Source organism: Macaca nemestrina, chromosome 10, assembly GCF_043159975.1.
Source record: "Macaca nemestrina isolate mMacNem1 chromosome 10, mMacNem.hap1, whole genome shotgun sequence".
Taxonomy (NCBI): Eukaryota; Metazoa; Chordata; class Mammalia; order Primates; family Cercopithecidae; genus Macaca; species Macaca nemestrina.
The window spans coordinates 114904500-114929354 of NC_092134.1; the positions used below are offsets into that span (position 1 = coordinate 114904500).

General features: G+C 40.0%; 1 pseudogene; it reads right to left on the reverse strand.

Annotated features, from left to right (window-relative positions):
- LOC105492162 (liprin-beta-1-like) overlaps positions 1-24855 on the reverse strand; it is a 120098-nt pseudogene that overhangs the window by 78239 nt on the left and 17004 nt on the right.

Genomic DNA, 24855 nt, shown 5'->3' on the forward strand with positions numbered 1-24855 from the left:
AAACTGTCTCTCAGACCACAGTGCAATCAAACTAGAACTCAGGATTAAGAAACTCACTCAAACCGCTCAACTACATGGAAACTGAACAATCTGCTCCTGAATGAATACTGGGCACATAACGAAATGAAGGCACAAATAAAGATGTTCTTTGAAACCAATGTGAACAAAGATACAACACACCAGAATCTCTGGGACACATTTAAAGCACTATGTAGACGGAAATTTATAGCACTAAATGCCCACAAGAGAGAGCAGGAAAGATCTAAAATCGACACCCTAACATCACAATTAAAAGAACTAGAGAAGCAAGAGCAAACACATTCAAAAGCTAGCAGAAGACAAGAAATAACTAAAAGCAGAGCAGAACTGAAGGTGATAGAGACACAAAAAACACTCCAAAAAATCAATGAATCCAGGAGCTGGTTTTTTGAAAAGATCAACAAAATTGATACACTGCTAGCAAGACTAATAAAGAAGAAAAGAGAGAAGAATCAAACAGATGCAATAAAAAATGATAAAGGGGATATCATCACCGACCTCACAGAGATACAAACTACCATCAGAGAATACTATAAACACCTCTACGCAAATAAACTAGAAAATCTAGAAGAAATGGATAAATTCCTGGACACATACACCCTCCCAAGACCAAACCAGTAAGAAGGTGAATCCCTGAATAGACCAATAACAGGCTCTGAAATTGAGGCAATCATTAAGAACCTACCAACCAAAAAAAGTCCAGGACCAGACACATTCACAGTCGAATTCTACCAGAGGTACAAAGAGGAGCAGGTACCATGCCTTCTGAAACTATTCCAATCAATACAAAAAGAGGGAATCCTCCCTAATTCATTTTATGAGGCCAGCATCATCCTGATACCAAAGCCTGGCAGAGACACAACAAAAAAAGAGCATTTTAGACCAATACCCCTGATGAACATCGATGCAAAAATCCTCAATAAAATACTGGCAAACCGAATCCAGCAGCACATCAAAAAGCTTATCCACCATGATCAAGTGGGCTTCATCCCTGGGATGCAAGGCTGGTTCAAAATACGCAAATCAATAAACGTAATCCGGCATATAAACAGAACCAAAGACAGAAACCACATGATTATCTCAATAGATGAAGAAAAAGCCTTTGACGAAATTCAGCAGCCCTTCATGCTAAAAACTCTCAATAAATTCGGTGTTGATGGAACATATCTCAAAATAATAAGAGCTATTTATGACAAACCCACAGCCAATATCATACTGAATGGGCAAAAACTGGAAGGATTCCCTTTGAAAACTGGCACAAGACAGGGATGCCCTCTCTCACCACTCCTATTCAACATAGTGTTGGAAGTTCTGGCCAGGGCAATCAGGCAGGAGAAAGAAATAAAGGGTATTCAGTTAGGAAAACAAGAAGTCAAATTGTCCCTGTTTGCAGATGACATGATTGTATATTTAGAAAACCCCATCGTCTCAGCCCAAAATCTCCTTAAGCTGATAAACAACTTCAGCAAAGTCTCAGGATACAAAATCAGTGTGCAAAAATCACAAGCATTCTTACACACCAGCAACAGACAAACAGAGAGCCAAATCATGAATGAACTCCCATTCACAATAGCTTCAAAGAGAATAAAATACCTAGGAATCCAACTTACAAGGGATGTAAAGGACCTCTTCAAGGAGAACTACAAACCACTGCTCAGTGAAATAAAAGAGGACACAAACAAATGGAAGAACATTCCATGCTCATGGATAGGAAGAATCAATATTGCGAAAATGGCCACACTGCCTAAGGTAATTTATAGATTCAATGCCATCCCCATTAAGCTACAAATGACTTTTGTCACAGAATTGGAAAAAACTGCTTTAAAGTTCTTATGGAACCAAAAAAGACCCCTCATTGCCAAGACAATCCTAAGCCAAAAGAACAAAGCTGGAGGCATCACACTACCTGACTTCAAACTATACTACAAGGCTACAGTAACCAAAACAGCATGGTACTGGTACCAAAACAGAGATATAGACCAATAGAATAGAACAGAGTCCTCAGAAATAATACCACACATCTACAGCCATCTGATCTTTGACAAACCTGACAAAATCAAGAAATGGGGAAAGGATTCCCTATTTAATAAATGGTGCTGGGAAAATTGGCTAGCCATAAGTAGAAAGCTGAAACTGGATCCTTTCCTTACTCCTTATATGAAAATAAATTCAAGATGGATTAGAGACTTAAATGTTAGACCTAATACCATAAAAACTCTAGAAGAAAACCTAGGTAATACCATTCAGGACATGGGCATGGGCAAGGACTTCATGTCTAAAACACCAAAAGCAACAGCAACAAAAGCCAAAATTGACAAATGGGATCTAATTAAACTAAAGAGCTTCTGCACAGCAAAAGAAACTACCGTCAGAGTGAACAGGCAACCTACAGAATGGGAGAAAATTTTTGCAATCTTCTCATCTGACAAAGGGCTAATATCCAGAACCTACAAAGAACTCAAACAGATTTACAAGAAAAAAACAAACAACCCCATCAAAAAGTGGGCAAAAGATATGAACAGTCACTTCTCAAAAGAAGACATTCATACAGCCAACAGACATATAAAAAAATGGTCATTATCACTGAAGAGAAATGCAAATCAAAACCACAATGAGATACCGTCTCACACCAGTTAAAATGGCAATCATTAAAAAATCAGGAAACAACAGGTGCTGGAGAGGATGTGGAGAAATAGGAACACTTTTACACTGTTGGTGGGACTGTAAACTAGTTCAACCATTGTGGAAGACAGTGTGGCGATTCCTCAAGGATCTAGAACTAGAAATACCATTTGACCCAGCCATCCCATTACTCGGTATACACCCAAAGGAGTATAAATCATGCTGCTATAAAGACACATGTACACGTATGTTTATTACAGCACTATTCACAATAGCAAAGACTTGGAATCAACCCAAATGTCCATCAGTGACAGACTGGATTAAGAAAATGTGGCACATATACACCATGGAATACTATGAAGCCATAAAAAAGGATGAGTTCGTGTCCTTTGTAGGGACATGGATGCAGCTGGAAACCATCATTCTTAGCAAACTATCACAAGAACAGAAAACCAAATACCGCATGTTCTCACTCATAGGTGGGAACTGAACAATGAGATCACTTGGACACAGGAAGGGGAACATCACACACCGGGGCCTATTGTGGGGAGGGGGGAGGGGGGAGGGATAGCATTAGGAGATATACCTAATGTAAATGATGAGTTAATGGGTGCAGCACACCAACATGGCACATGTATACATATGTAACAAACCTGCACGTTGTGCACATGTACCCTAGAACTTAAAGTATAATAATAAAAAAAAGAATATGTGGCACATATATGCCATGGAACACTATTTAGCCATTAAAAAAGAATGAGTTTAGGTACTTTGCAGGGACATGGATGAAGCTTGAAACCATCAGCCTCAGCAAACTAACACAGAAACAGAAAACCAAACATTGCATGTTCTCACTCATAATTTGGAGTTGAAGAGTGAGAACACATAGACACAGGGACATGAACATCACACACCAGGGCCTTCATGGAGTGGGGGGTGAACAGGGAGGGAAAGCATTAAAACAAATACCTAATACATGTGGGGTTTAAAACCTAGATGATGGGTTGATAGGTGCAGCAAACCAATACAGCACATTTATACCTATGTAACAAACCTGCATGTTCTGCACATGTATCCAAGAACCTAAAGTAAAATAATAAAAAAAGAAGAGTTAGATCTAAAACGAGTACAAAATGCCCAGAATAGTCCAGAAAGACAGCTAATGACCTTTTTCTTGAAAATATCTTAATATCACAGTACCAAATAGCCTAACTATGTCAAGCTAAGTATATAACTACTACTAAACAGTAAAGGAATTAGGTAAAAAACAAACAACGAACAAGAAAAGCTGATGGAACAGTAAGAATTTGTGTTCTGAACCTGAAATGAGAACACAGAAGATGATTAACTGTTGTATTGTACTTAGGATTCCACCACTGGTAAGGGATTACCTCAGCTCAAGGTAATAGTCACAAGAAACTCTCAGGGCTATTTCCATCTGAAAGCTGCTATCATTTCTACAGAGATAGCACATGTTATCTTCTGCCTACGGACTAAATGGATCCTGCTACAGTGGCTGTAAATTGCACATCCCTAATTTAAGTCTCCTCTTGGCTGTAGCAGCTCTGGGCTGTGATTTGACCAGAAGACTAGAACAGCTACAGTACAGAAGGAATGCAGACCCACACCCAGGAGACCCAATCTCGTTTCTTTGTTACAATGCACAGAGCCTTGAGCTACTGCTAAATAATAGATTTAAGAACTATTGAAATGCCTTTCTCCACTTCTCTACTCCTGAAGCAATGGGAAACCATGGCTCACTGAAACGATGGAGTCAGAACCCAGGTTTCCCCAAAAGACCATAACATTAAACCACACATCCACTAAATAAGCGTAAAAATTGTCTTGGACCCTTGTCCCCCTTCTTAAAAAACTGTTGAGGTTACATATCTAAAAGCCATCATAGATACTTAGACCTCCTAATTAAATGTATAAATGCATGGAGACTTGAAAGAAAAAACACTACTTGTTCAGTTATAGAGCCAGCATGTATGTACACACACATCCACACGCCACTTATTTGATCGTTTGCTAAATGTGCAAACTCTTCCTCTGTCTACAGTTATACACCAGCATATCTGTCTCATAGAGAAAAAAAAATCAAAGTCATTGGCTGCCAATTTCCTAAGAGGTGAGGAGAAAGCAAAGCAACTGAGAATGAAAAGACTGCTATGGCTTTGACAAGATGAGCAAATAGCTTCTAACAGCCCACAAACTACAGACACACACACACACACACAGGCACACACACAAAGCATCTGCTTGAAGAGAGAGTTCTAAAAGCCCAACTAAATCTCTATCTGAAGGTAAAAGTGAGCCCAGATATTTGGTAGGAAAAGGAGAAAGCATGAAAGAAAAAAAATGGAAAGGAAAACATTTTGTGAGTTACATGATGAAAACAATATCATTTACATATTGTCCAAGTTATCATGAACCAATTAAGGACAAAACAAACAACATGTGACACAATTCCAAATAAGACTGCCATCCCCAAGCAGTATTTTTAGAATTTTAGTACAAATTGCCTAAAATAATGTTTAGTTCACAAAAGACAGTTAGGAGATAGGAAGCCCCAAACCCCACATAATAATGAAAGTGATAAAGACTGCAAAAAGGGTACAGAGAAAGTGGTGCAAAGGATAAATCCATAGTAGATGCTTTTCTTTGGGGATGACATTATCTCAGTGGCTACAAATTGTCTACTTACAAACCACTGCACTACAGAGTGGAGTGATGATACAGGCAAGCCTGAGTGAACAGCTAACCATTCTGTCCACAGCCTTCCTTGACCTAATGAAGAGAAGACAGAGATGAAGCTGGACAAGGGGCTCCCACCTTGTGCCTGAGTTCATTCAGCCTCAAAAGTGGTATAACCAGACAGCATTCACCACTGTCATGCATGAACTCAAGGACCACTGGCACAGAGGAGAGACTAGGATGTTGCCTGTACTCCTAGGCAAATGAAATTTCATATATTTGCCAGTTGCCAGAACACCTAAGACTGGAAGTATAGCCATGAGCAGTGGCTCACACTTGCAATCTCAGCACTGTGGGAGGTCAAGGTGGGAAGATCACTTGAAGACAGGAGTTCAAGACCAGCCTCGGCAATACAACAAGACTCTGTCTCTACAAAAAATTTAAAAACCAGCCAGGCATGGTGGCACACATCTGTAGTCCCAACTACTCAGGAGACTCAAGTGGGAGGATCACTTGAGCCCAGGAGCTCAAGGCTGCAGTGAGCAAGGATCGCACCATTGTACTCCAGCCTGGGCAACAAACCAAGACTGTCTTTTATTTAAAAAAAAAAAAAAAAAAAGAGGGAAAAAATAGAGTATAATGTATGAAATTACAAATTTCCTTTCTGCAAATCTCAGCTCCGCATGTCTCTTTGTGAACTAAGTAAATGAGTTCAGACAACTAAGAGTGTCTTCACTGACTCACCCTGGGGAGGGATATGCCAAGGACACATTGACAAATGTTTCCCTTCATCCTTCCTCTGAGTTTCAGTCTAAGGTGAGGCAAGTAGAAAAAATCTTTTTTGTTAGTATTCACTACACTTAAATTAAAAACTGAAGTCTCGGCTGGGCGCGGCAGCTCATGCCGATAATCCCAGCACCTTGGGAGGCCAAGGCAGATGGATTATCTGAGGTCTGAAGTTCATAGACCAACCTGACCAACATGGAGAAATCCCATCTCTATTAAAAATACAAAATTGGCCGGGCATGGTGGCTCATGCCTGTAATCCCACCTACTTGGGAGGCTGAGGAAGGAGAATCGCTTGAACTGGGAGGCAGAGGTTGCCGTGAGCCAAGATTGCGTCATTGCACTCCAGCCTGGGCAACAAGAGTGAAACTCCGTCTCAAAAAAAAAAAAAAAAAAAAACCCGAAGTCTCATATTTTTAAAAAATGATCTGAAAACTCTCATAAAGTATCAGATACAAATGGGTAATCTTAGTAACAAGAATGAGAAATATAATGACTATCATTTTTAGTGTCAGGTCTATGTGCCCTGAAGCATACTACTAACACTATTGTAGTCAATTGTTACCGCAAATTTTGGGGGCATCTTAGGGGTGGACATTTTACCATCCCCATTTTACAGATGTGGACGCTGACCCAGAGAGGTCATGAGACAAGAACGTGGTGGAATTGTGATCTGAATGCAGAAAGGCCTTAAGGCAAAGTCCACATGCTCACATCCCATATTTGTTTGGGAAAATACATTTTTTTCCTAGTTCCATACTTTTAAGTTCATTCTTGACTCAAAATTCATACTTTTAGGGACTGGTTTTTCAAAACTTCCTTAAAACAAGTTAGGCTTAATGAATTTGTTCAGAAAATTCTTTGAGAACTCCTTCTGAGCTCAGGCCTGCCTCCATTTTTCTTTCTCTATTCGTCTCCCTAGACACATCAGGTCTCATAAGGTGAGTCTTCCCTGGGGCTCTTACTTTTCCAGGTTCTTGATCTGATTGTTAAGATATCCTGACAGTTTCTATGGGAATCCAGACACATCTCTCTTCTGGATCTATTTCCTCTTCCCCTACATAGTCCCTTCCTGTACCATGCAACTGAGACCCTTCTCTGCCAGGACAATAAGCCCCACCACACCACTCACATATCAGAGAGGGCTTCCATCTGCCCACACCCTACAATAGTAATCTACGAAAACGTCTTCATCTGATCCTGTTGAGTAAGCACCTTGGAACATCACATTGAAGCAGACAAATCACTTGGCTACCTAAAGTTCAACATCATTTCAAAGTGCCACCGAATCAAAATGACTTTAGTCCCTGAACAAACAAAATACGATCATCACAAAAAGATATGCACAACACATTCATAGGAGCACTATTAGTAATACGCCCAAGCAAGAGACTACGTAAATGTCCAGCAACTGTAAAATAGGTATACAACTGAACAGTATTAGAGCAAAGACAATGCAAAAAAAGTATTGCATACAATATTGTAGATTTCACAAATATAATAAGCAAAACAAGGTAGACACAAAAGAATATTCACTGTATGATTCTATTCATAAAAACAAACTAAACAAAGGCATCACAAGGCAGGATATTGGTTGCTCCTGGAGCATGAGTTGGGGAGGGCTTTGGGGTGCTGGTAATTTTCTATTAATCAAGGTGCTGATTGCAGAAGTGTGTCCACTTTGTACCAACTATTGCATCAAGCTATCCACTTAGCGACGTATGCACTTTCCTCCATGCATAAGGTCCCTCAGCAAAGAGCTGACTGAGACGGACCCTTGAGAGCATCTGGTCCATGCTCTTTGGTTGGCATAAGACCAACTGTTTCCCATGGACATTAGGTAGCTCATGGACACAGAGGAAATTCATGAAAGGACTGGAACTGGACATCAGATCTCTTAGCTCCCCACACAGGTACCAAAGCTGTGTGACAGGATGTTCCTCTAACTTCCTTGCTTTCTGTGACTCCAGCCAAGGTTTAGAAGGATGAGGAACACATTACTCTTATGAACTCAATCCAGGAGGTTCCAATCTTTTATTGACATCCATGCCAGGAAGAGCATCTAAACACACTTTAGGATATGGCAAATCAGAGAAAGTCAGACAGTTCACATTCACTGGCTAGGTGACCATCAGCACGCTCCTTACCTCTCTTGCATTCTCATCCAGATCACTGAAGTGTTAACTCCTACCCTGAAAGGGTGCCATGAGGATAAGGTAATAAGTAGTGTCAGGTCATGCCTGGTACACGGCAAGCATTCAGAAACACTATTTGTAAAATGAATATGGAATCGAATTAATCAAATGCTTGTCACTTGGTAGAAGCTCAATAAATAGTAGTTATTATTACTGAGAAAGAGAAATAGGGAGAAAGTGGGTAAATATGCTTGTGAGAAACCAACACCTCATATTCTAAGCCTACTGGGTCATTAATAGGTCAAACAGCAATTCTCACTGGTGTAGATAAGGTAGTGAAATGGTCTGTGAGGTAGAGAGTGATGAAGGACTCGAGAAGAGGGCTGTACTTTTTATTTTATGTGCTACAAGGTGTGTATTTTCCTTCTCAGTGCCAAATGAAGATTTGCTCATCGCCTGCCACACCATGTCTAAATCCTACAGCCACCTATGTTACTCTTAGAATTTACAGGTTTTAAAAGGGGGAGTGGATACAAACACTCCTAGACTTAATTAGTAGACTCACTAGAGTCAAGTAATTCTACTTCTGGAAAAAAATTCACATACTCTAGGGGAAATTGCAGGCTTTAGAGAGGTCTGAAATGAACCATGACCAGAAGTTACTTCACTTACCTTTTTAAAAAGTAGGTTTAATACTGATTTTTTTTTTCAGTTCTTCAAATCTTGGATGTATATAGCAAGCTAATCCACACAAGTTCTTTGATACTGAAAAGAAACAAATACAAAAACAAGTTAAAACTGATTTCAAATTATAGTACACCAGAAAAAATAAAAGCGGCAAATGGCTAATTATTATATAAACAAAGAACATCGAACTAGATAACATGAGTGTAATTGAAAACAACAAAACATGTGTTAAGGACTTCCTTCCATCCATCCTTTCTCTCTTATCCTCCTTCTTTCATTCTTCCCCATCCAGCACTCCACCCTTCTCTACTTTCCCTCCTCAGTTAACTGGACAACCTTAAATATTCCCTGATGACTGATTTTTTCTGCTGAAACCAAGTAGCACATGGTATGTACTCTATGAATATTTGTTGAGTAAATGAATGAACCATGTTTTGCAATATTTTGTTGTTAAGATTTAAAAAATAAGAAATGCCCATAATTTATTATTTTGTTGTCCTACAGGAACAAGTTATAGATAATATGTATATACATATACTGTTTCTGACTTGAGTTTCTGATTCTCTTATCTCTTTTAAATAACTCATACTTAGGGGGAAATCCCCATTAGTATATATAGGCACATACATCTCCACCATGATACAATAATAAAATATATTTTGGTACTAAAAGAATATTTAAAAGAGTAAAATTTCCTTTTGAGATGCCCTCTCTTCAAATACCTCAGAACTACCTGCATCCAAAGGAGGAAGCAAGATGTCTGCCAGTTAAATACAAGAGCTATTGCCACACGTGTTTTACAAATGCATACAGAGTCAGGGCCAGTCCTAGACAAAATTGTGATGTACGGATATGGCTGTTTCCTTCCTTCTATCTGTCCTTTTGAGGATTCATTAACCCAAGATGTTTAATCAAGCAGGAAAGCAAAAGGATCAGCTCCAAGGTTGCAATAACTTAATGGATATCCTTCATGAGGATATTTTTATTAAAAAAGAAAAAAAAGCTTCAGGAAAGGCAGGTGCTTAACAGTGAAATAAAATGCATTACTGACTATGGAATTTCAGAAATGAATGAGGTTGTGGATTTTCATCATGGAATTTCTCAACAACCCATCAAATCACATCAGGTAAGTATCTGTCCATTCTGCTTTCTCCTACAGCTGGCTTCATATATGGCCCATATATACACACTAATCCCAGCAAATTTTAAGTAATTTATGATATATACGTAGGCAAGCTCAAGTTTAAGACTAGGTTGTGCTCTGAAAGTAAACAGTCATGTTAATGAGCAGTTTTCAAAGTGAGCTCCTAGGAATCCCACCCTCATGTGCTTCTGAGAGCAGAGGCAGAAGTGAGTGGATATGCAGCCTTGTGCGGTGCGATTTCACTTTCATGTTTCATACTTAGACCCAAGATTTAGTTGGGGAAGTGGTTCCTCCAGCTGCTTATGAAAGAGCTGAAACAATCAATGGAACCAAGTAACAATTAGATTAAAAGTTAGTGCAGAAAATCCCAGTCAGTCCACAACACAGCTGATCTAACACCAAAATCCAACCACCACCTGTCATAGGGTAAAATACAAGTCCTAGCCTGAGTCCCAGGGCAGAGGTCAGCCTGGGTGTGAGCAGACAGGACCTGGGCCTTCTCTTCTTCCCTACTCAGCCCCCTCATCTCCTGCCCTGGAACATCATGAGCAGAAGGAAGGGCACCTACACTTCCATGAGGACTGATCAACAGTAAAAGGGCAAGATTAGGGTGCAGGGGGCCTGCGGATGTTCACAGGATGGTGAAGCAAGACATGGTGGGTTTCTGTAAGTCAGTCACTTCCCAGGCCCTGCCCTGATCCCCACCAGCCTTTTTTGCTGGGAATTCCATGTGCAAGGTTTACATGCTTCACCTGGATCAAGGCTCTTGGCTAGGAATGAGAAAGGAGAAAATTAACAGAACAGTCTAAAAAGAAGAAAAATATACCTATGTTCTATGAAATCCAATTCAAAACAATATGTAAAATGAAAAAAGGGGGGAATATGGAAGGAGCATTATGAGAAAATAAGCATTGCCTGAATGTGCTCCAGAGAAATTCACATTGACTAAGAAGCACTGAGTATATTCAATCCCTCCCTCAGCATAGAGCTCTAATTATTTGGCCCAACCAGGACTGAATACAAAAAAAATTTATAAACATGAACCATTATATTTTTTGAGTTTTCATCATACTAAATAGTAAGTATAAGTAAAAGTAGCTGTACTTGATGGCCCACTAGGAACAAACAAAAAACTACTGTTGGAGTACAACCTTGGCAGGCTGAGGTGGGAGAATCACCTGAGCCTAGAGTTTGAGTCCAGCCCAGGCAACATAGCAAGAGCATGCTTTGAAAGAAGAAAAGACAAAAAGAAAAGAAAATAAAGAGGGAAGAAAGGGAGGGAGGGAGGGAGGAAGGGAGGGAGGGAAGGAAGGAAGGAAGGAAGGAAGGAAGGAAGGAAGGAAGGAAGGAAGGAAGGAAGGAAGGAAGGAAGGGAGGGAGGGAGGGAGGGAGGGAGGGAGGGAGGGAGGGAAAAGAAAAGGGAGGGAGGGAGAGAAGAAAAAGAAGAAGGAAGAAGTAGAAGGAGGAAGAAGAAGATGGAAGAATAAGAAGAAGAGGAAGATGATCATGAAGAAGAAGCAGCAGCAGAAGGAGGAGGAGAAAGAAAGACAAAGAATAAAAAAAAGTAAGAAGAAGAAAGAAGAAGGAGGAGGAAGAGGAAGAAGAAAGAAGAATAAGAAGAGAAAGAGGAAGAAGATGAAGGAGGAGGAGGAAGGAAGAAGAAAAAGAAGAAAGAACAAGAGGAAGAAGGAAGAAGAAGAGGAGAAGGAGGAAGAGGAATAAGTAGGAGGAAGAGGAGGAAGAGGAAGAAGAAGAGGAGAAGAAAGAAGGAGGAGGAGGAAGAAGAAGAGGAAGAAGGAGGAGGAGGAGGAGAAGAAGTAAGAAGAAGAAGGAGAAAGAAGAAGAGAGAAGGAGAAAGAAGAAGGAGAAAGGAGAAAGAAGGAGAATGAGAAGAGGAAGAGGAGGAGGAAAAAGGAGGAGGAGGAGAAGGGAAAGAAGATTTACAAGCTTACGTTTATTTTGGACTTCAATCTTTGTCTTAAAAACAGTTTCTGAGATAAGCAGTTTCATGCAAAAGGTTTACTGGAGAGTGATCTGGGGAGAGACACCTGTAAGGAAGAAAACAAGGGAGGATTAGGCAGATGGAGAAGTGGGAGGAGTGGTTGTAACTGAGGCCCAGCTGATCCTCTAGGTTGCTCTGGAGCTAGAGTGGTTCTTTAAAGTTATCCCAATTTGGGTAAAGGAGCTAGGATTTTTTTTTTTTTTTTTTTTTTTTTTTTTTTTTTTTAGACAAATCTCGCTCTGTTGCCCAGGCTGGAGTGCAGTAGTGGGATCTCAGCTCACTGCAAGTTCCGCCTCCCGGATTCACACCATTCTCCTGCCTCAGCCTTCCCAGTAGCTGGGACTACAGGAGCCCGCCACCACGCCCGGCTAATTTTTTTGTATTTTTAGGAGAGACGGGAGTTTCATTGTGTTAGCCAGGATGGTCTCAATCTCCTCACCTTGTAATCTGCCCGCCTTGGCCTCCCAAAGAGCTGGGATTACAGGCATGACCCACCGCCCCAGCTGGGGTCAGGATTTTTTTATCCTTGCATCATCCACACCTGGGAGGCATTGTAATCTTGGATCAAGGTGGTGCCCTGCAGCCAAGAGCAATTTCAAATGAAGGATGCACCTATGAGCCAGCACTTCCAGCTGCTTAGGAATGAGTACATCATCCCTGAAGATGAGATCAAGATGGAGACCATAATACCTACCTTCTCCTTACAGACACATTTGTATTGGGACACATTCTCTTTTTCATTCTTCTACTCATTGTTCTGTATCAGGGCAGTTTACAGAGCACCTTATTACAGCCGTCCCAGTCTCTTTACATATCTCCCCTACCTCCTTTTCTTTGGGATTATTCACATTTATACAGTCAGATATCATTTTATAATTTCTTCCCTTTATTCTGTTACATATGCTGTATTTGTCTGTTCTCACACTGCTAATAAAGGCATACCCGAGGATGGGTAGTTCATAAAGGAAAGAGGTTTAATGGACTCACAGTTCCACATGGCTGAGGAGGCTTCACGATCATGGTGGAAGGCAAATGAGAAGCAAAGGCACGTTTTACATGGCAGCAGGCAAGAGAGAATGAGAGAGCCAAGCAAAGGGGGAAACCCCTTATAAAGCCATCAGATCTCATGAGACTTATTCACTGCCACGAGAACAGTGTGGGGGAAACCACCCCCATGATTCAATTATCTCCCACCCGGTCCTTCCCACAACATATGGGAATCATGCAAGCTACAATTCAAGATGAGATTTGGGTGAGACACAGCCAAACCATACCATATAGTGTTTTTCTGAATTTTTATAAATCTGCTTTCTTAAACCTATACATTCTGTTAGAATGCTATTATTTCATAGTAACTTTCTCCCATATAACCAATCTTTTCTTTCTTGTTGGTTGAAAAAAATTTTTTGAATATTATTTGCCATTTTGGTTTTATCTACTTTCTAAGAATGTTTTAGTTAGAGTTATTGGTTGTAAACAACAATAAATCTGGCTCAGTTAAGGAGAAAACTAATTTTGGGAAGGGTTAAAGGTTGCACAATAAGCAAGAAAACTTACCAAACTTGGGCAGGAAGCTAGACAGACAAAGCACAGCCAAGGTCCTGCCCAAAGAGCCATTGGTGTAGGATGTTCTGCTGGCAATGATCCTGTTGGAGAGACAGCTGTGCTGCTGATGTCTGCAGCCTCTGGATGCTAACTCTCATGCCTCTGAACTTACAATGTCTCTGTAGATAAAGTAACTGTACTCATGTTACAGTCCATGCTCTAGCTACCAGAATTAAGGAGAAAGGCTGGGCCAGGCAGGGGGGCTCATGCCTGTAATCTCAGCACTTTGGGAGCCCAAGGCAGGTGGACTGCATGAGATCAGGAGTTCAAGACCAGCCTGACCAACATGGTGAAACCTCATCTCTATAAAAATACAAAAATTTGCCAGGCGTGGTGTCAGTTGCCTATAATTCCAGTTACTCAGGAGGCTGAGGCAGGAGAATGGCTTGAAGCCAGGAGGCGGAGGCTGCAGTGAGCCAAGATCATGCCACTGCACTCTGGAAGACAGAAGACTCTGTCTAAAAAAAAAAACGAAGGGAGAAAAGCTATCATTCCCCTGCAGCTTCCATGTAGTGAACAGAGACTGGCATTCCTTATGTTTCCCCTTGTGACTCTCCCTAAGAGGAAGGTGGTCATATCATGATCTACCAAAATAATAAATGACCATTAACACAAGACTCAAGAAATGCAAGAACTGTAGCCGGGCACGGTGGCTCACGCCTGTAATCCCAGCACTTTGGGAGCCCGAGGCCGGCAGATCAACTGAGGTTAGGAGTTTGAGACCAGCCTGGCCAACATGGCAAAACCCCATCTCTACTAAAAATACAAAAATTAGCTGGATGTGTTGGCGGGCACCTGTAGTCCCAGCTACTCAGGAGACTGAGGCAGGAGAGTCTCTGGAACCCAGGAGGCAGAGGCTGCAGTGAGCCATGATCATGCCACTGCACTCCAGCCTGGGAAAAGAGTAACACTGTCTCCAAAAAAAGAAAAAAAGAAAAAAAAGAAAAAAATGTAAGAATTTGTCAATAGTATCCCTCAAGATAATTAGTTTTCAGAATGTTGGTATACTTGGATTCTTACATGCCACTTTTACTTGCCCCTCTGAAATGTTTATAATTTATGTTAGGAGAGCATCTTTTTAAAAATAATTAATTAATTAATTTGAAAAGTTTTTGTAGAGAATGATGGTTTCCAGCTTCTCAGCAAACTATCGCAAGGACAGAAAACCAAACACCGCATGTTCTCACTCATAGGTGGGAACTGAACAATGAGAACACTTGGACACAGGAAGGGGAATATCACACACCCGGGCCTGTCATGAGGTGGGTGGAGGGGGAGGGATAGCATTAGGAGAAATACCTAATGTAAATGACCAATTAATGGGTGCAGCACACCAACATGGCACATGTATACATATGTAACAAACCTGCATGTTGTGCACATGTACCCTAGAACTTAAAGTATAATTTAAAAAAAAGAAAAGTTTTTTAAAAAAATTTTTTTTAATTTTTTATTGTAGACAAGGTCTCACTGCATTGCCCAGACTGGTCCTGAACTGGGTTCAAGTGATCCTCCGACCTCGGCCTCCCAAAGTGCTCCAATTACAAGTGTGAGGCACCCAGATAAGAAAGAGTTTTTTATATAATCTGCTGTTCTATGTCCTTATTATACTCCAACAACAATAGCATTTTTGTTTGTTTCTATTTTTTTCTAGGCTGAGGTTTTATCAGATGTTACAAATGTGTTCTGTGGGGGAAAATAATATGTCTTTAATCATATAAAATGAGAAGTGCCATAAACTATAACTCTCTTTTGAACACAGTAGCATATGAAAGGTTTTGAAAAATCCAGAAGTAAAGAGGTAGACATAGGTTGGGCACACTGGCTCACGCCTGTAATCCCAGCACTTTGGGAGGCAGAGGCAGGAGGATCTCTTGAGGCTAGGAGTCCAGCAAAAATGGGACAGTGGCTCCCAGAATCCTGAGCCATCACTGGAATTCCTAGCTTCTTGCAAAACAGCAGTGGCAGTGTGGTGTTAGAAATCTCCGCAGCACAGCACTCATGGGATCTGGGCAATGTTCCTTTCCCTTTTGCTCCTCCAGCCGTAGGAGTTGGCAGCTTCCAGTACTTACTGATATCTGGGTTGCATCCATTCACATTTTTGTCTCTTCAACCCCACTAACACTTTTGCAAACTACCTGCTGTGTTAATGGCTCAGTGTTAGAAATACCTAGAGTGGTTTCTGTTGTTCTGACAGATCAGTTAAATATTCAAACATGGCATTTTTCCCTCAAGAAAACATATTAACATTTGTATGACTACAGTATTCTGCACACCATAGTTTAGGAAATATAAAAAACCTAGAGTTATTTATATTGTTCTGACTAGACACTGAAATATACAAACATGGTATTTTCTCCCCAGAAAATATATTGACATCTTTTATGATGATGATATTCTGTATGACATAATTTATTTAGGAAATGCAAATAGCCCAAATACCCTTCACTTTTGTTTTCTAGTTGTTTTTTTCTGCAAATAGGAACTTTGACTACTACACTACTATTATTACTCACATTATATTACTTTTTTTTTTTTTTTTTTTTTGAGACAGAGTCTCACTCTGTTGCCCAGGCTAGAGTACCGCAATCATGGCTCACTGCAGCCTCAACCTCCTGGGCTCAAGTAATCCTCCTACATCAGCCTCCTGAGTAGCTGGGAGGATCGCTTGAGACCAGGAGTTCAGGACCAGCCTGGGCAATGCAGCAAGACTTTTTAAAAATTAATTAATTAATTACTTTTTAAAAGATGCTTCCCTATATAAAAATACAAACCCCCATTGTATTTTTAGTAGCGACAGGGTTTCGCCATGTTGCCCAGGCTGGTTTCAAATTTCTGAGTTCAAACAATCTGCCTGCCTTGGCCTCCAAAAATGCTGGGATTATAGGTGTGAGCCACCAGGCCCAGCATATTACATATTTTTAACCAAAGTTTCACTTAAATTCTATATTCCACATACATGTTCCACCCAAGAATTCTTATTGATACCTATAAAATCAAATATCAAGCTTATTTTATTCACCATCATTCTGTCTACTGATATATGGACATAACTCTCAACCAACCCATTTATTTATTCTTGAGATAACTTATATGCAGTAAGGTGCATAAATCTTACATGTACAGCTTAATTAATTTTTACATAAGCATCAACTAAAGATACAGATATTTCCAGCATTCCACAAAGCTTCCTCATTCCATTCCATCAATATGTCACTAAAAATGATGACAGTCTGAACTGAACCACAGATTAGTTCTGCTTGCTTTTGAACTACATACAAATGAAATCATACAATATATTATTTTTATGTCTGTCTTCTTTTAATATTTTGTATGAGATTCATCTATGTTGTTGAATGTGGTTTGTTCATTCTCATTTCTGTATCATTATTATAGCATTATCATTCATTCACAATTTATTTGTTCATTCCACTCATGATGAACATTTGAATTTTTATCAGGTTAGGGCCATTACTGTAATTGCTATGAACACATTCATCCATGTCTTTTGGTGGATATAAGCACTCACTTCTGCAGTGTTCATACTCAAGAGTGGAACTGCTGGTTCAACGAGTGTGCATACGTTTGACTTTGTAGATACTGCCAGAATTTTTTCCAAAGTGGTGTACAAATTTGCACTCCCATGAGCAATGTATGAGAGTTCCATTTGCTCCGCATCCTCACCAAAACTTGCTGTTGACATTCTGGTGGAGGTATAGTATTATTTCGTTATGGCTTATATTTGGTTTCTTGATACCTAAGCATGATGAACACCTTTTACACTTAGTGGCCATATGGATATTCTCTTTCTTTCAGTTACACATTTCCACTCATTTAAGAATATTGAATTGTCTGTCTTTTTATCATTAATTTGTAGGAGTTTCTTACAGGAGGAGCCTTGGAAAAGTTCACGGAAAATGTGTATTATGAAAAAAAACAAAACTATGCATAGATTTATTTGTTTTTGCACCAAAATAAACTCATACTAACTTAATATAACATGTCTGAACAGGATCTAGTTTGAAGTCCTAAGAAGGATAAGACATCAATTTGAAAAGAGCCCTTATCAGAGCAACATGAATTCAGCTAAAATTGAAGCAATAACAAGACATCAAATTTATGGTGAAGCTTAAGTGGAAGAATGGTGAAATTACTGATGTTTTACAAAAAGTTTATGGGTACAATGCTTCAAAGACATTAGCAGTTTACAAACGGATAACTCATTTTAGGAGGAATGAGGTGATACTGAAGATGAAGCCTGTAACAACACACCACTCACATCAATTTGCAAGGAAAAAATGTAATTTTCTTCATGCCCTAATTAAAGAGGACTGACAATTAACAGCAGAAACAATAGCCAACACTATAGGCATCTCAATTGGTTCAGTTTACACAATTCTGACTAAAAAATTAAAGTTGAGCAAACTTTCCACTGGATGGGTGCCAGAACCACTGTGCCCCCAAGAGCACAACTTTCCATGGAAATTTTAAACAAGTAGGATCAAGATCCTAAAGTATTTCTTCAAAGAACTGTAATAGGAGATGAAACATGGTTTACTAGTACGATCCTGAAGACAAAGCACAATCAAAGCAATAGCTACCAAGAGGTGAAAGTGGTCCAGTCAAAGCAAAAGTGAACTGGTCAAGAGCAAGGGAGGGCTGAGCACAGTGGCTCATACCTGTAATCCTAGCACTTTGGGAGACCAAGGCAGGAGGATCACTTCTCAGGAATTCCAGACAAGCCTGACAACATAGTAAGACCTTGTCTCTACAAAAAATTTAAAAATTAGCCAGGCAAGGTGGTGTGTGCCTATAGTCTCAGCTACTTGGGTGGCTGAGGTGGGAAGATCGCTTGAGCCCAGGAGTCCCCTTACATAGTCTATGTATGAGTGTTTTATTGGATACATGTATTAAAGATATTTTCTCTCAAGGCCCGGCACAGTGGTTCACACCTGTAATCCCAGCAGTTTGGGAAGCTGAGGCAGACAGATCACTTGAGTCTAGCCTGGGTGACAGAGCAAAACCCTGTCTCAAAAAAAAAAAAAAAAAAAAAAAACACACACACACAAGAGCAAAGATGATGGCAACATTTTTGGGAGATGCTCAAGGCCCTTTGCTTATTGACTTTCTAAAGGACCAAAGAATGACAATATTGCCAGGCGTGGTGGCTCAACGCCTGTAATCCCAGCTACTTGAGAGGCTGAGGCATGATATTTGCTTCAACCTGAGAGGCAGAGGTTGCAGTGAGACGAGATCACACCACTGCACACCAGCCTGGGTGACAGAGTGAGACTCTGTCTCAAAAAAAAAAAAAAAAAAAAAAAAGCCAATATTATGACAATGCTTATTGTGAGAGTTTTGAGAAAGTTGGCCAGTTAGCAGAAAAATGCCTGGAAAGCTTCACCAGAGAGTTCTTCTCCACCATGACAATGCTCCTGCTCATTCCTCTCATCAGTCAAGGGCCATTTGTGAGCATTTTGATGAGAACTCATTAGACATCTACCTTACAATCCTGATTTAGTTCCTCCTTACTTCTTTTTGCCTCAAAATATCTTTAAAGGGCACCAATTTTTCTTTACTTGATAATGTAAAAAAGACTTCATTGACATGGTTAAATTCCTAGGACCCTCAGTTCTTTAGGGGTGGACTAAATGGCTGGTATCTTCACTTACAAAAGTGTCTCGAGCCTGATGAAATATGTTGAGAAATATAGTTTATGTTTTATCTTTTAATTTCATTTTTCATGAAGTTTTGGAGTCCTCTTGCGTAGTCTACGTATGAGTTTTTTATTGGATACATGTATTAAAGACATTTCCTCTCAAGGCCAGACACAGTGACTCACACCTGTAATCCCAGCAGTTTGGGAAGGTGAGGCAGGCAGATCACTTGAGGCCAGGAGTTCGAGACCAGCCTGGCCAACATGGCAAAACCACATCTCAAATGAAAATGCAAAAATTAGTGGGTGTGGTGGTGCGACTGCAATCCCAACTATTCAGAAGGCTGAGGCACAAGAACTGCTTGAACCCAGGAGGCAGAGGTTGCAGTGGGTTGAGACTGCCACTGTACTCCAGCCTGGGCAACAGAGCAAGACTCTATCTCAAAAAAATATGTTTATGTCTATATCTATCTTCCCTCAGTCCATTGCTTTTCTACTCGATTAATTCTGTCTTTTGATAAATAGAAGTTCTTAATTATTTTTTCTTTGAGACAAGGTCTCACTCTGTCACCCAGGTTGAAGTGCAGTGGCCCATTCATGGCTCACCATAATCTCAACCTCCTGGGCTCAAGCTAATCTCCCACCTCAGCCTCCTGAATAGCTGGGACTACAGGCATGTGCCACCACACCTGGCTAATTTTTTAAAAATATTTTGTGCAGATGGAATCTTGCCATGTTGCCCAGGCTAGGACATGACCTCCTGGACTCAAGCTATCTGCCCACCTTGACCTCCCAAAGCATTGGGATTTCAGGTGTGAGCCAACACACCCAGCCTGAAGTTCTTCATTTTACTGAAGTATAATTCATCAATCTTTTCTGTTACAGATAGTACATTGCTGTCCTGCTTATTATATTTTTCTCTACACTAAGGTCATGAAGATATTTTCCTATATTTTCTTCCAGAGCTTCATTTGGACTGGTCTAAACCTACATCTAGGTGTTTGACCATCTCAAATTAATTTTTTATGGTATACAGTAGGAATGAGGGTTAATTTTTTTCCACATTGATACCCAGTGGACCTGGCACCACTTATTGAAGAGACCATCCTTCCCCCTGATGAATTGTAGTGGTGTCTTTCTTACAAATCATGTGACTGTTTTCATGCAGATCTGTCCCAGGATCAGCATTCTGTCCCACTGATCTGTGTGTCTATTCTTGAACCAACATTACACAGTCTTAGTTATTAGAGTTTCAAAGTCAATCTTGTTATTTCTTGGCCCTTTGCATTTCAATGTATATATTTTCAAGGAGAATCTTCAGTCTAATTAAATGTAATTATCAAAATGCTTGGGTTTAAGTGTACCATCTTTCTACTCTTTGTTTGTCCCATCTGTTTTTTATTCCTTTATTTCACCCTTCGTGCCTTGTTTTGTATCAAACTACTGTTATTTCATTTTTCTCCTCTATCAGCTCTTAGAACTACAGGTGTGTGCCACAGTACCTGGCTTTATGTTTTTTTTTCTCTTTTTTTCAGGCAGAATCTTGCTCTGTCACCTAGGCTGGGATGCAGCGGCACGATCTTGGCTCACTGCAACTTCTGCCTGCCAGGTTCAAGCGATTCTCATGCCTCAGCCTCCCAAGCAGCTGGGATTATAGGTATGTACCACCATGACCTGCTAATTTTCGTATTTTTAGTAGAGATGGGGTTTCACCATGTTGGCCAGGCTGGTCTTGAACTCCCTGCATCTGCTCACCTTGGCCTCCCAAAAGGCTAGGATTACAGGTGTGAGCCATGGTGCCTGGCCTGCGCCTGGCTTTCTATTAGCATTTTCAATAACTTTATTGAAATATAATTCATATATCATGTAATTCACCCATTTACAGTATACAATTCAATGGCTTTTAATCTATTAAAAAAGTTGTGCATCCATCACCTCAATTGCTTTCACATTTTCGTTGCCACAAAAAGGAATCCTGCAGCCCTTAGCTATTATCTTCAATTCCCCCATATCCCCCAGCCCTTGGTAACCACTAATTTTCTAACTCTATAGGGTTGCCTATTCTGGATATTTTGTATAAACATTTAGAAAACTGTACACAATGGATATTGGTGTGATATTATCTGAGTGTGTGTGTATATATAAGATAGTAAAAAGGAAAAAAGATAAACTTCTGAATAACATATGGAATGAGGAAAGAATGGGAAGAGAGAAAAAGTGGGGATAAATTTTTATATTTTCATGGGCATGGATAATCATGGGCACTTAAAGATCAGATTTATGTTTATAAGAAAAGAACAACTATTAAAAAGTGGGTGAAGGACATGAGCAGACACTTTTCAAAAGAAGACATATGTGTAGCCAACAAGCACATGGAAAAAAGCTCAACATCACTAATCAATAGAAAAATGCAAATCAAACACACAATGAGATACCATCTCACACCAGTCTGAATGGCTCTTACTAAAAAGTCAAAAAATAACAGGTTCTGATGAGGTTGCAGAGAAAAAGGAGCACTTATATGCTGTTGGTAGGAGTGTAAATTAGTTCAACCATTGTGGAAAGCAGTGCGGTGATTCCTCAAAAAACCAAAAAACAAAACTACCATTTGACCCAGCAATCCCATTACTGGGTATATACCCAGAGGACAAATCGTCCTATCATAAAGACATATGCATGCATACATTCACTGCAGCACTATTAATAACAGCAAAGACATGAAATCAACCAAAATGCCCATCAGTGGTAGACTGGACAAAGAAAATGTGGTACATGTACACCATGGAATACTATGCAGCCATTAAAAAGAACAAGATCATGTCCTTTGTAGGAATGTGAATGGAGCTGGAGGTCATTATCCTTAGCAAACTAAGACAGGAACAAAAAGCCAAATACCACATGTTCTCACGTATATGTGGGAACTAAATGATATGAACACATGGACACATAGACGGGAACGATAGATACTAGGGCCTGCAGGAGGTTGAAGGGTGGAGGGTGGGAGGAGGGAGAGGATCAGAAAAAATAACTAATGGGTACGAGGTTTAATGCCTGGGTGACAAAATAATCTGTACAACAAACTCCCATGACACAAGTTTACCCATGTAACAAACCCGTACATGTACCCCATACTTAAAAGTTAAAAAAGAAGAAATCAGATTTATAAATTAGGATGCTGAATTCCAGGTTCTTGGTGAAGTTTCTTAAAAGAAACTAACATTGCACAGATGTGCCAACAATCCTAAGCATAAAAGTTTTGGTTCTCAAATATCTGCTGAAGAAAGACTGGTACACATTTTGGCACTGTAATAAGAATCAACAAGCTGAAACCAGTTTTTTCCTTCAAAATACTTCAAAGGAAATGTGCATCTCAGCCACTCCTATCCTTTTTTCTAGAAGGTAAATAAAGATGACTGATGCAACTGGTGATTAAAAGCCTGTGTTGTTCTTAAATGGACAAAAAGGGCCTTGTAAGGATTTTTAGTTTCGTTATTTATAATTATTTTTTCTTTTTATTTCAAGAAAGTGCCAAGCTTGTTCCTACCTTAGAGTCTTTGCACTTGCTGTTCCCACTGAATGAGTCCTGGTTCTTTGCTCAGCGGTTTCCTCTAATGATCAAAGTATTGAGGGCCGGATGCAGTGGCTCATGCCTGTAATCCCAGCACTTTGGGAGGCTGAGGTGTGCTGATTACTTGAGGTCAGGAATTTGAGAACAGACTGGTCAACATGGCGAAACCCTGTCTCTACAAAAAATACAAAAGTTACCTGGGCATGGTGGCACATGCCTGTAATCCCAGCTGAGGCATGAGAATCGCTTGAACCCAGGAGGCAGAGGTTGCAGTTAGCCAAGATCGTGCCTCTGCACTCCAGCCTGGGCAACAGAGTGAGACTGTCTCAAAAAAAAAAAAAAAAAAGAAATACTGAGTTCATATGCCACCTCCAAAGATAAGCCTTTCCATTTAACTATATCTAAGTCTTCCCCACTTCTCACCATCTCTTGCCATCTCCTGTATCATCCTGCTTTATTGTCTTCTTAGCTGTTATTTACACTATCTGAAATTGTCTTTTTTATGTATTTATTGATGGAATAAATGTTATTCTCCTCCCTCTACAATGTCATTTCTATAGGAACAAGAACTTTGTCTGATATATCTATTGCTGTATCTCAGTAGTGCCTGCATACAATAGGGGCTGCAATAAATATTTGCTGGATAAATTAATATATAAAAGAACTTTCCTAGTATCCTCAGTTTTTCAGGCCACTGTGCTGAACTCTCTACAATATTGTCTCTGCCCTATTATCACATTCAGGAAAAAACAACATATAGTCAACAGAAAATTAAATAAACTCAATAATTAAATAACATACGTTTTGTTCAAGGAGAGTCAAAGTTCAATATCATACACTTTTTTTTTTTTTTTTTTTTTTTTTTTTTTTTTTTTTTTGATACAGAGTCTCGTTCTGTCACCCAGGCTGGAGTGCAGTGGCGGGATCTTGGCTCACTGCAACCTCCGCCTCATGGGTTCAAGCAATTCTCCTGTCTCAGCCTCCTGAGTAGCTGGGACTACAGGCGTGCACCACCACTACTGGCTAATTTTTGTATTTTTAATGGAGACAGGATTTTGCCATGTTGGCCAGGCTGGTCTGAAACTCCTGACCTCAGGTGATTCACCCACCTCAGCCTCCCAAAGTGCTGGGATTACAGGCATGAGCCATTGCACCCAGTCTCATACACTTATTAATTCTACAAATCTTCTTAATTCAGTGAAGTCTAAGACCATGTAAGAGATTGAGCTTTTATGATGTTTCTGATTCCTACACTTACAAGACATAAATGAAATTTGTAGATTTAGAATGATATATTGGGAAGTGCCTTGTTTGGAATCACAGGAACTGCCACACACAGGCTCTGGGTCAATGGACAATTAACTTCTGAGCCTCAGTTTACTCTCGGGAATAAACTCAATTTACCCTTAGGGATACTGTCTTAGTCTGATTTGTGCTGCTATAACAGAATACTAGAGACTGGGTAATTTTAAGTGAATAGAAATTTATGTCTGCAGGCGGGGAAGTTCAAGATCGAGGTACCAGCATCTGATGAGGGTCTTCTTGTTATGACGTCCCGTAGCAGGAGGTGGAAAAGCAAGAGAGCTTGAGAGACAGACAGAAACAAATGGGGCGCCAAACTTGTCCTTTTAGAAGGAACTCCGTCCTGTAATAATGAACCCACTGCCACAATAATGTCGTTAATACATTTATGAGAGCTCTCATGGCCTAATCACCTCTTAAAGGTTCCACTTCTTAGTACTGTTACAACAGCAATTAAATTTCAACATGATTTTTGGAGTAGACATTCAAACCATAGCAGATACCTACCCCACAATAACTACAGGGATGTTGTGAGGCTTAAGAAATAAATCAAACCAGCCTGGCATGGTGACTCACACCTGTAATCCCCGTACTTTGCAAGGCCAAGGCAGA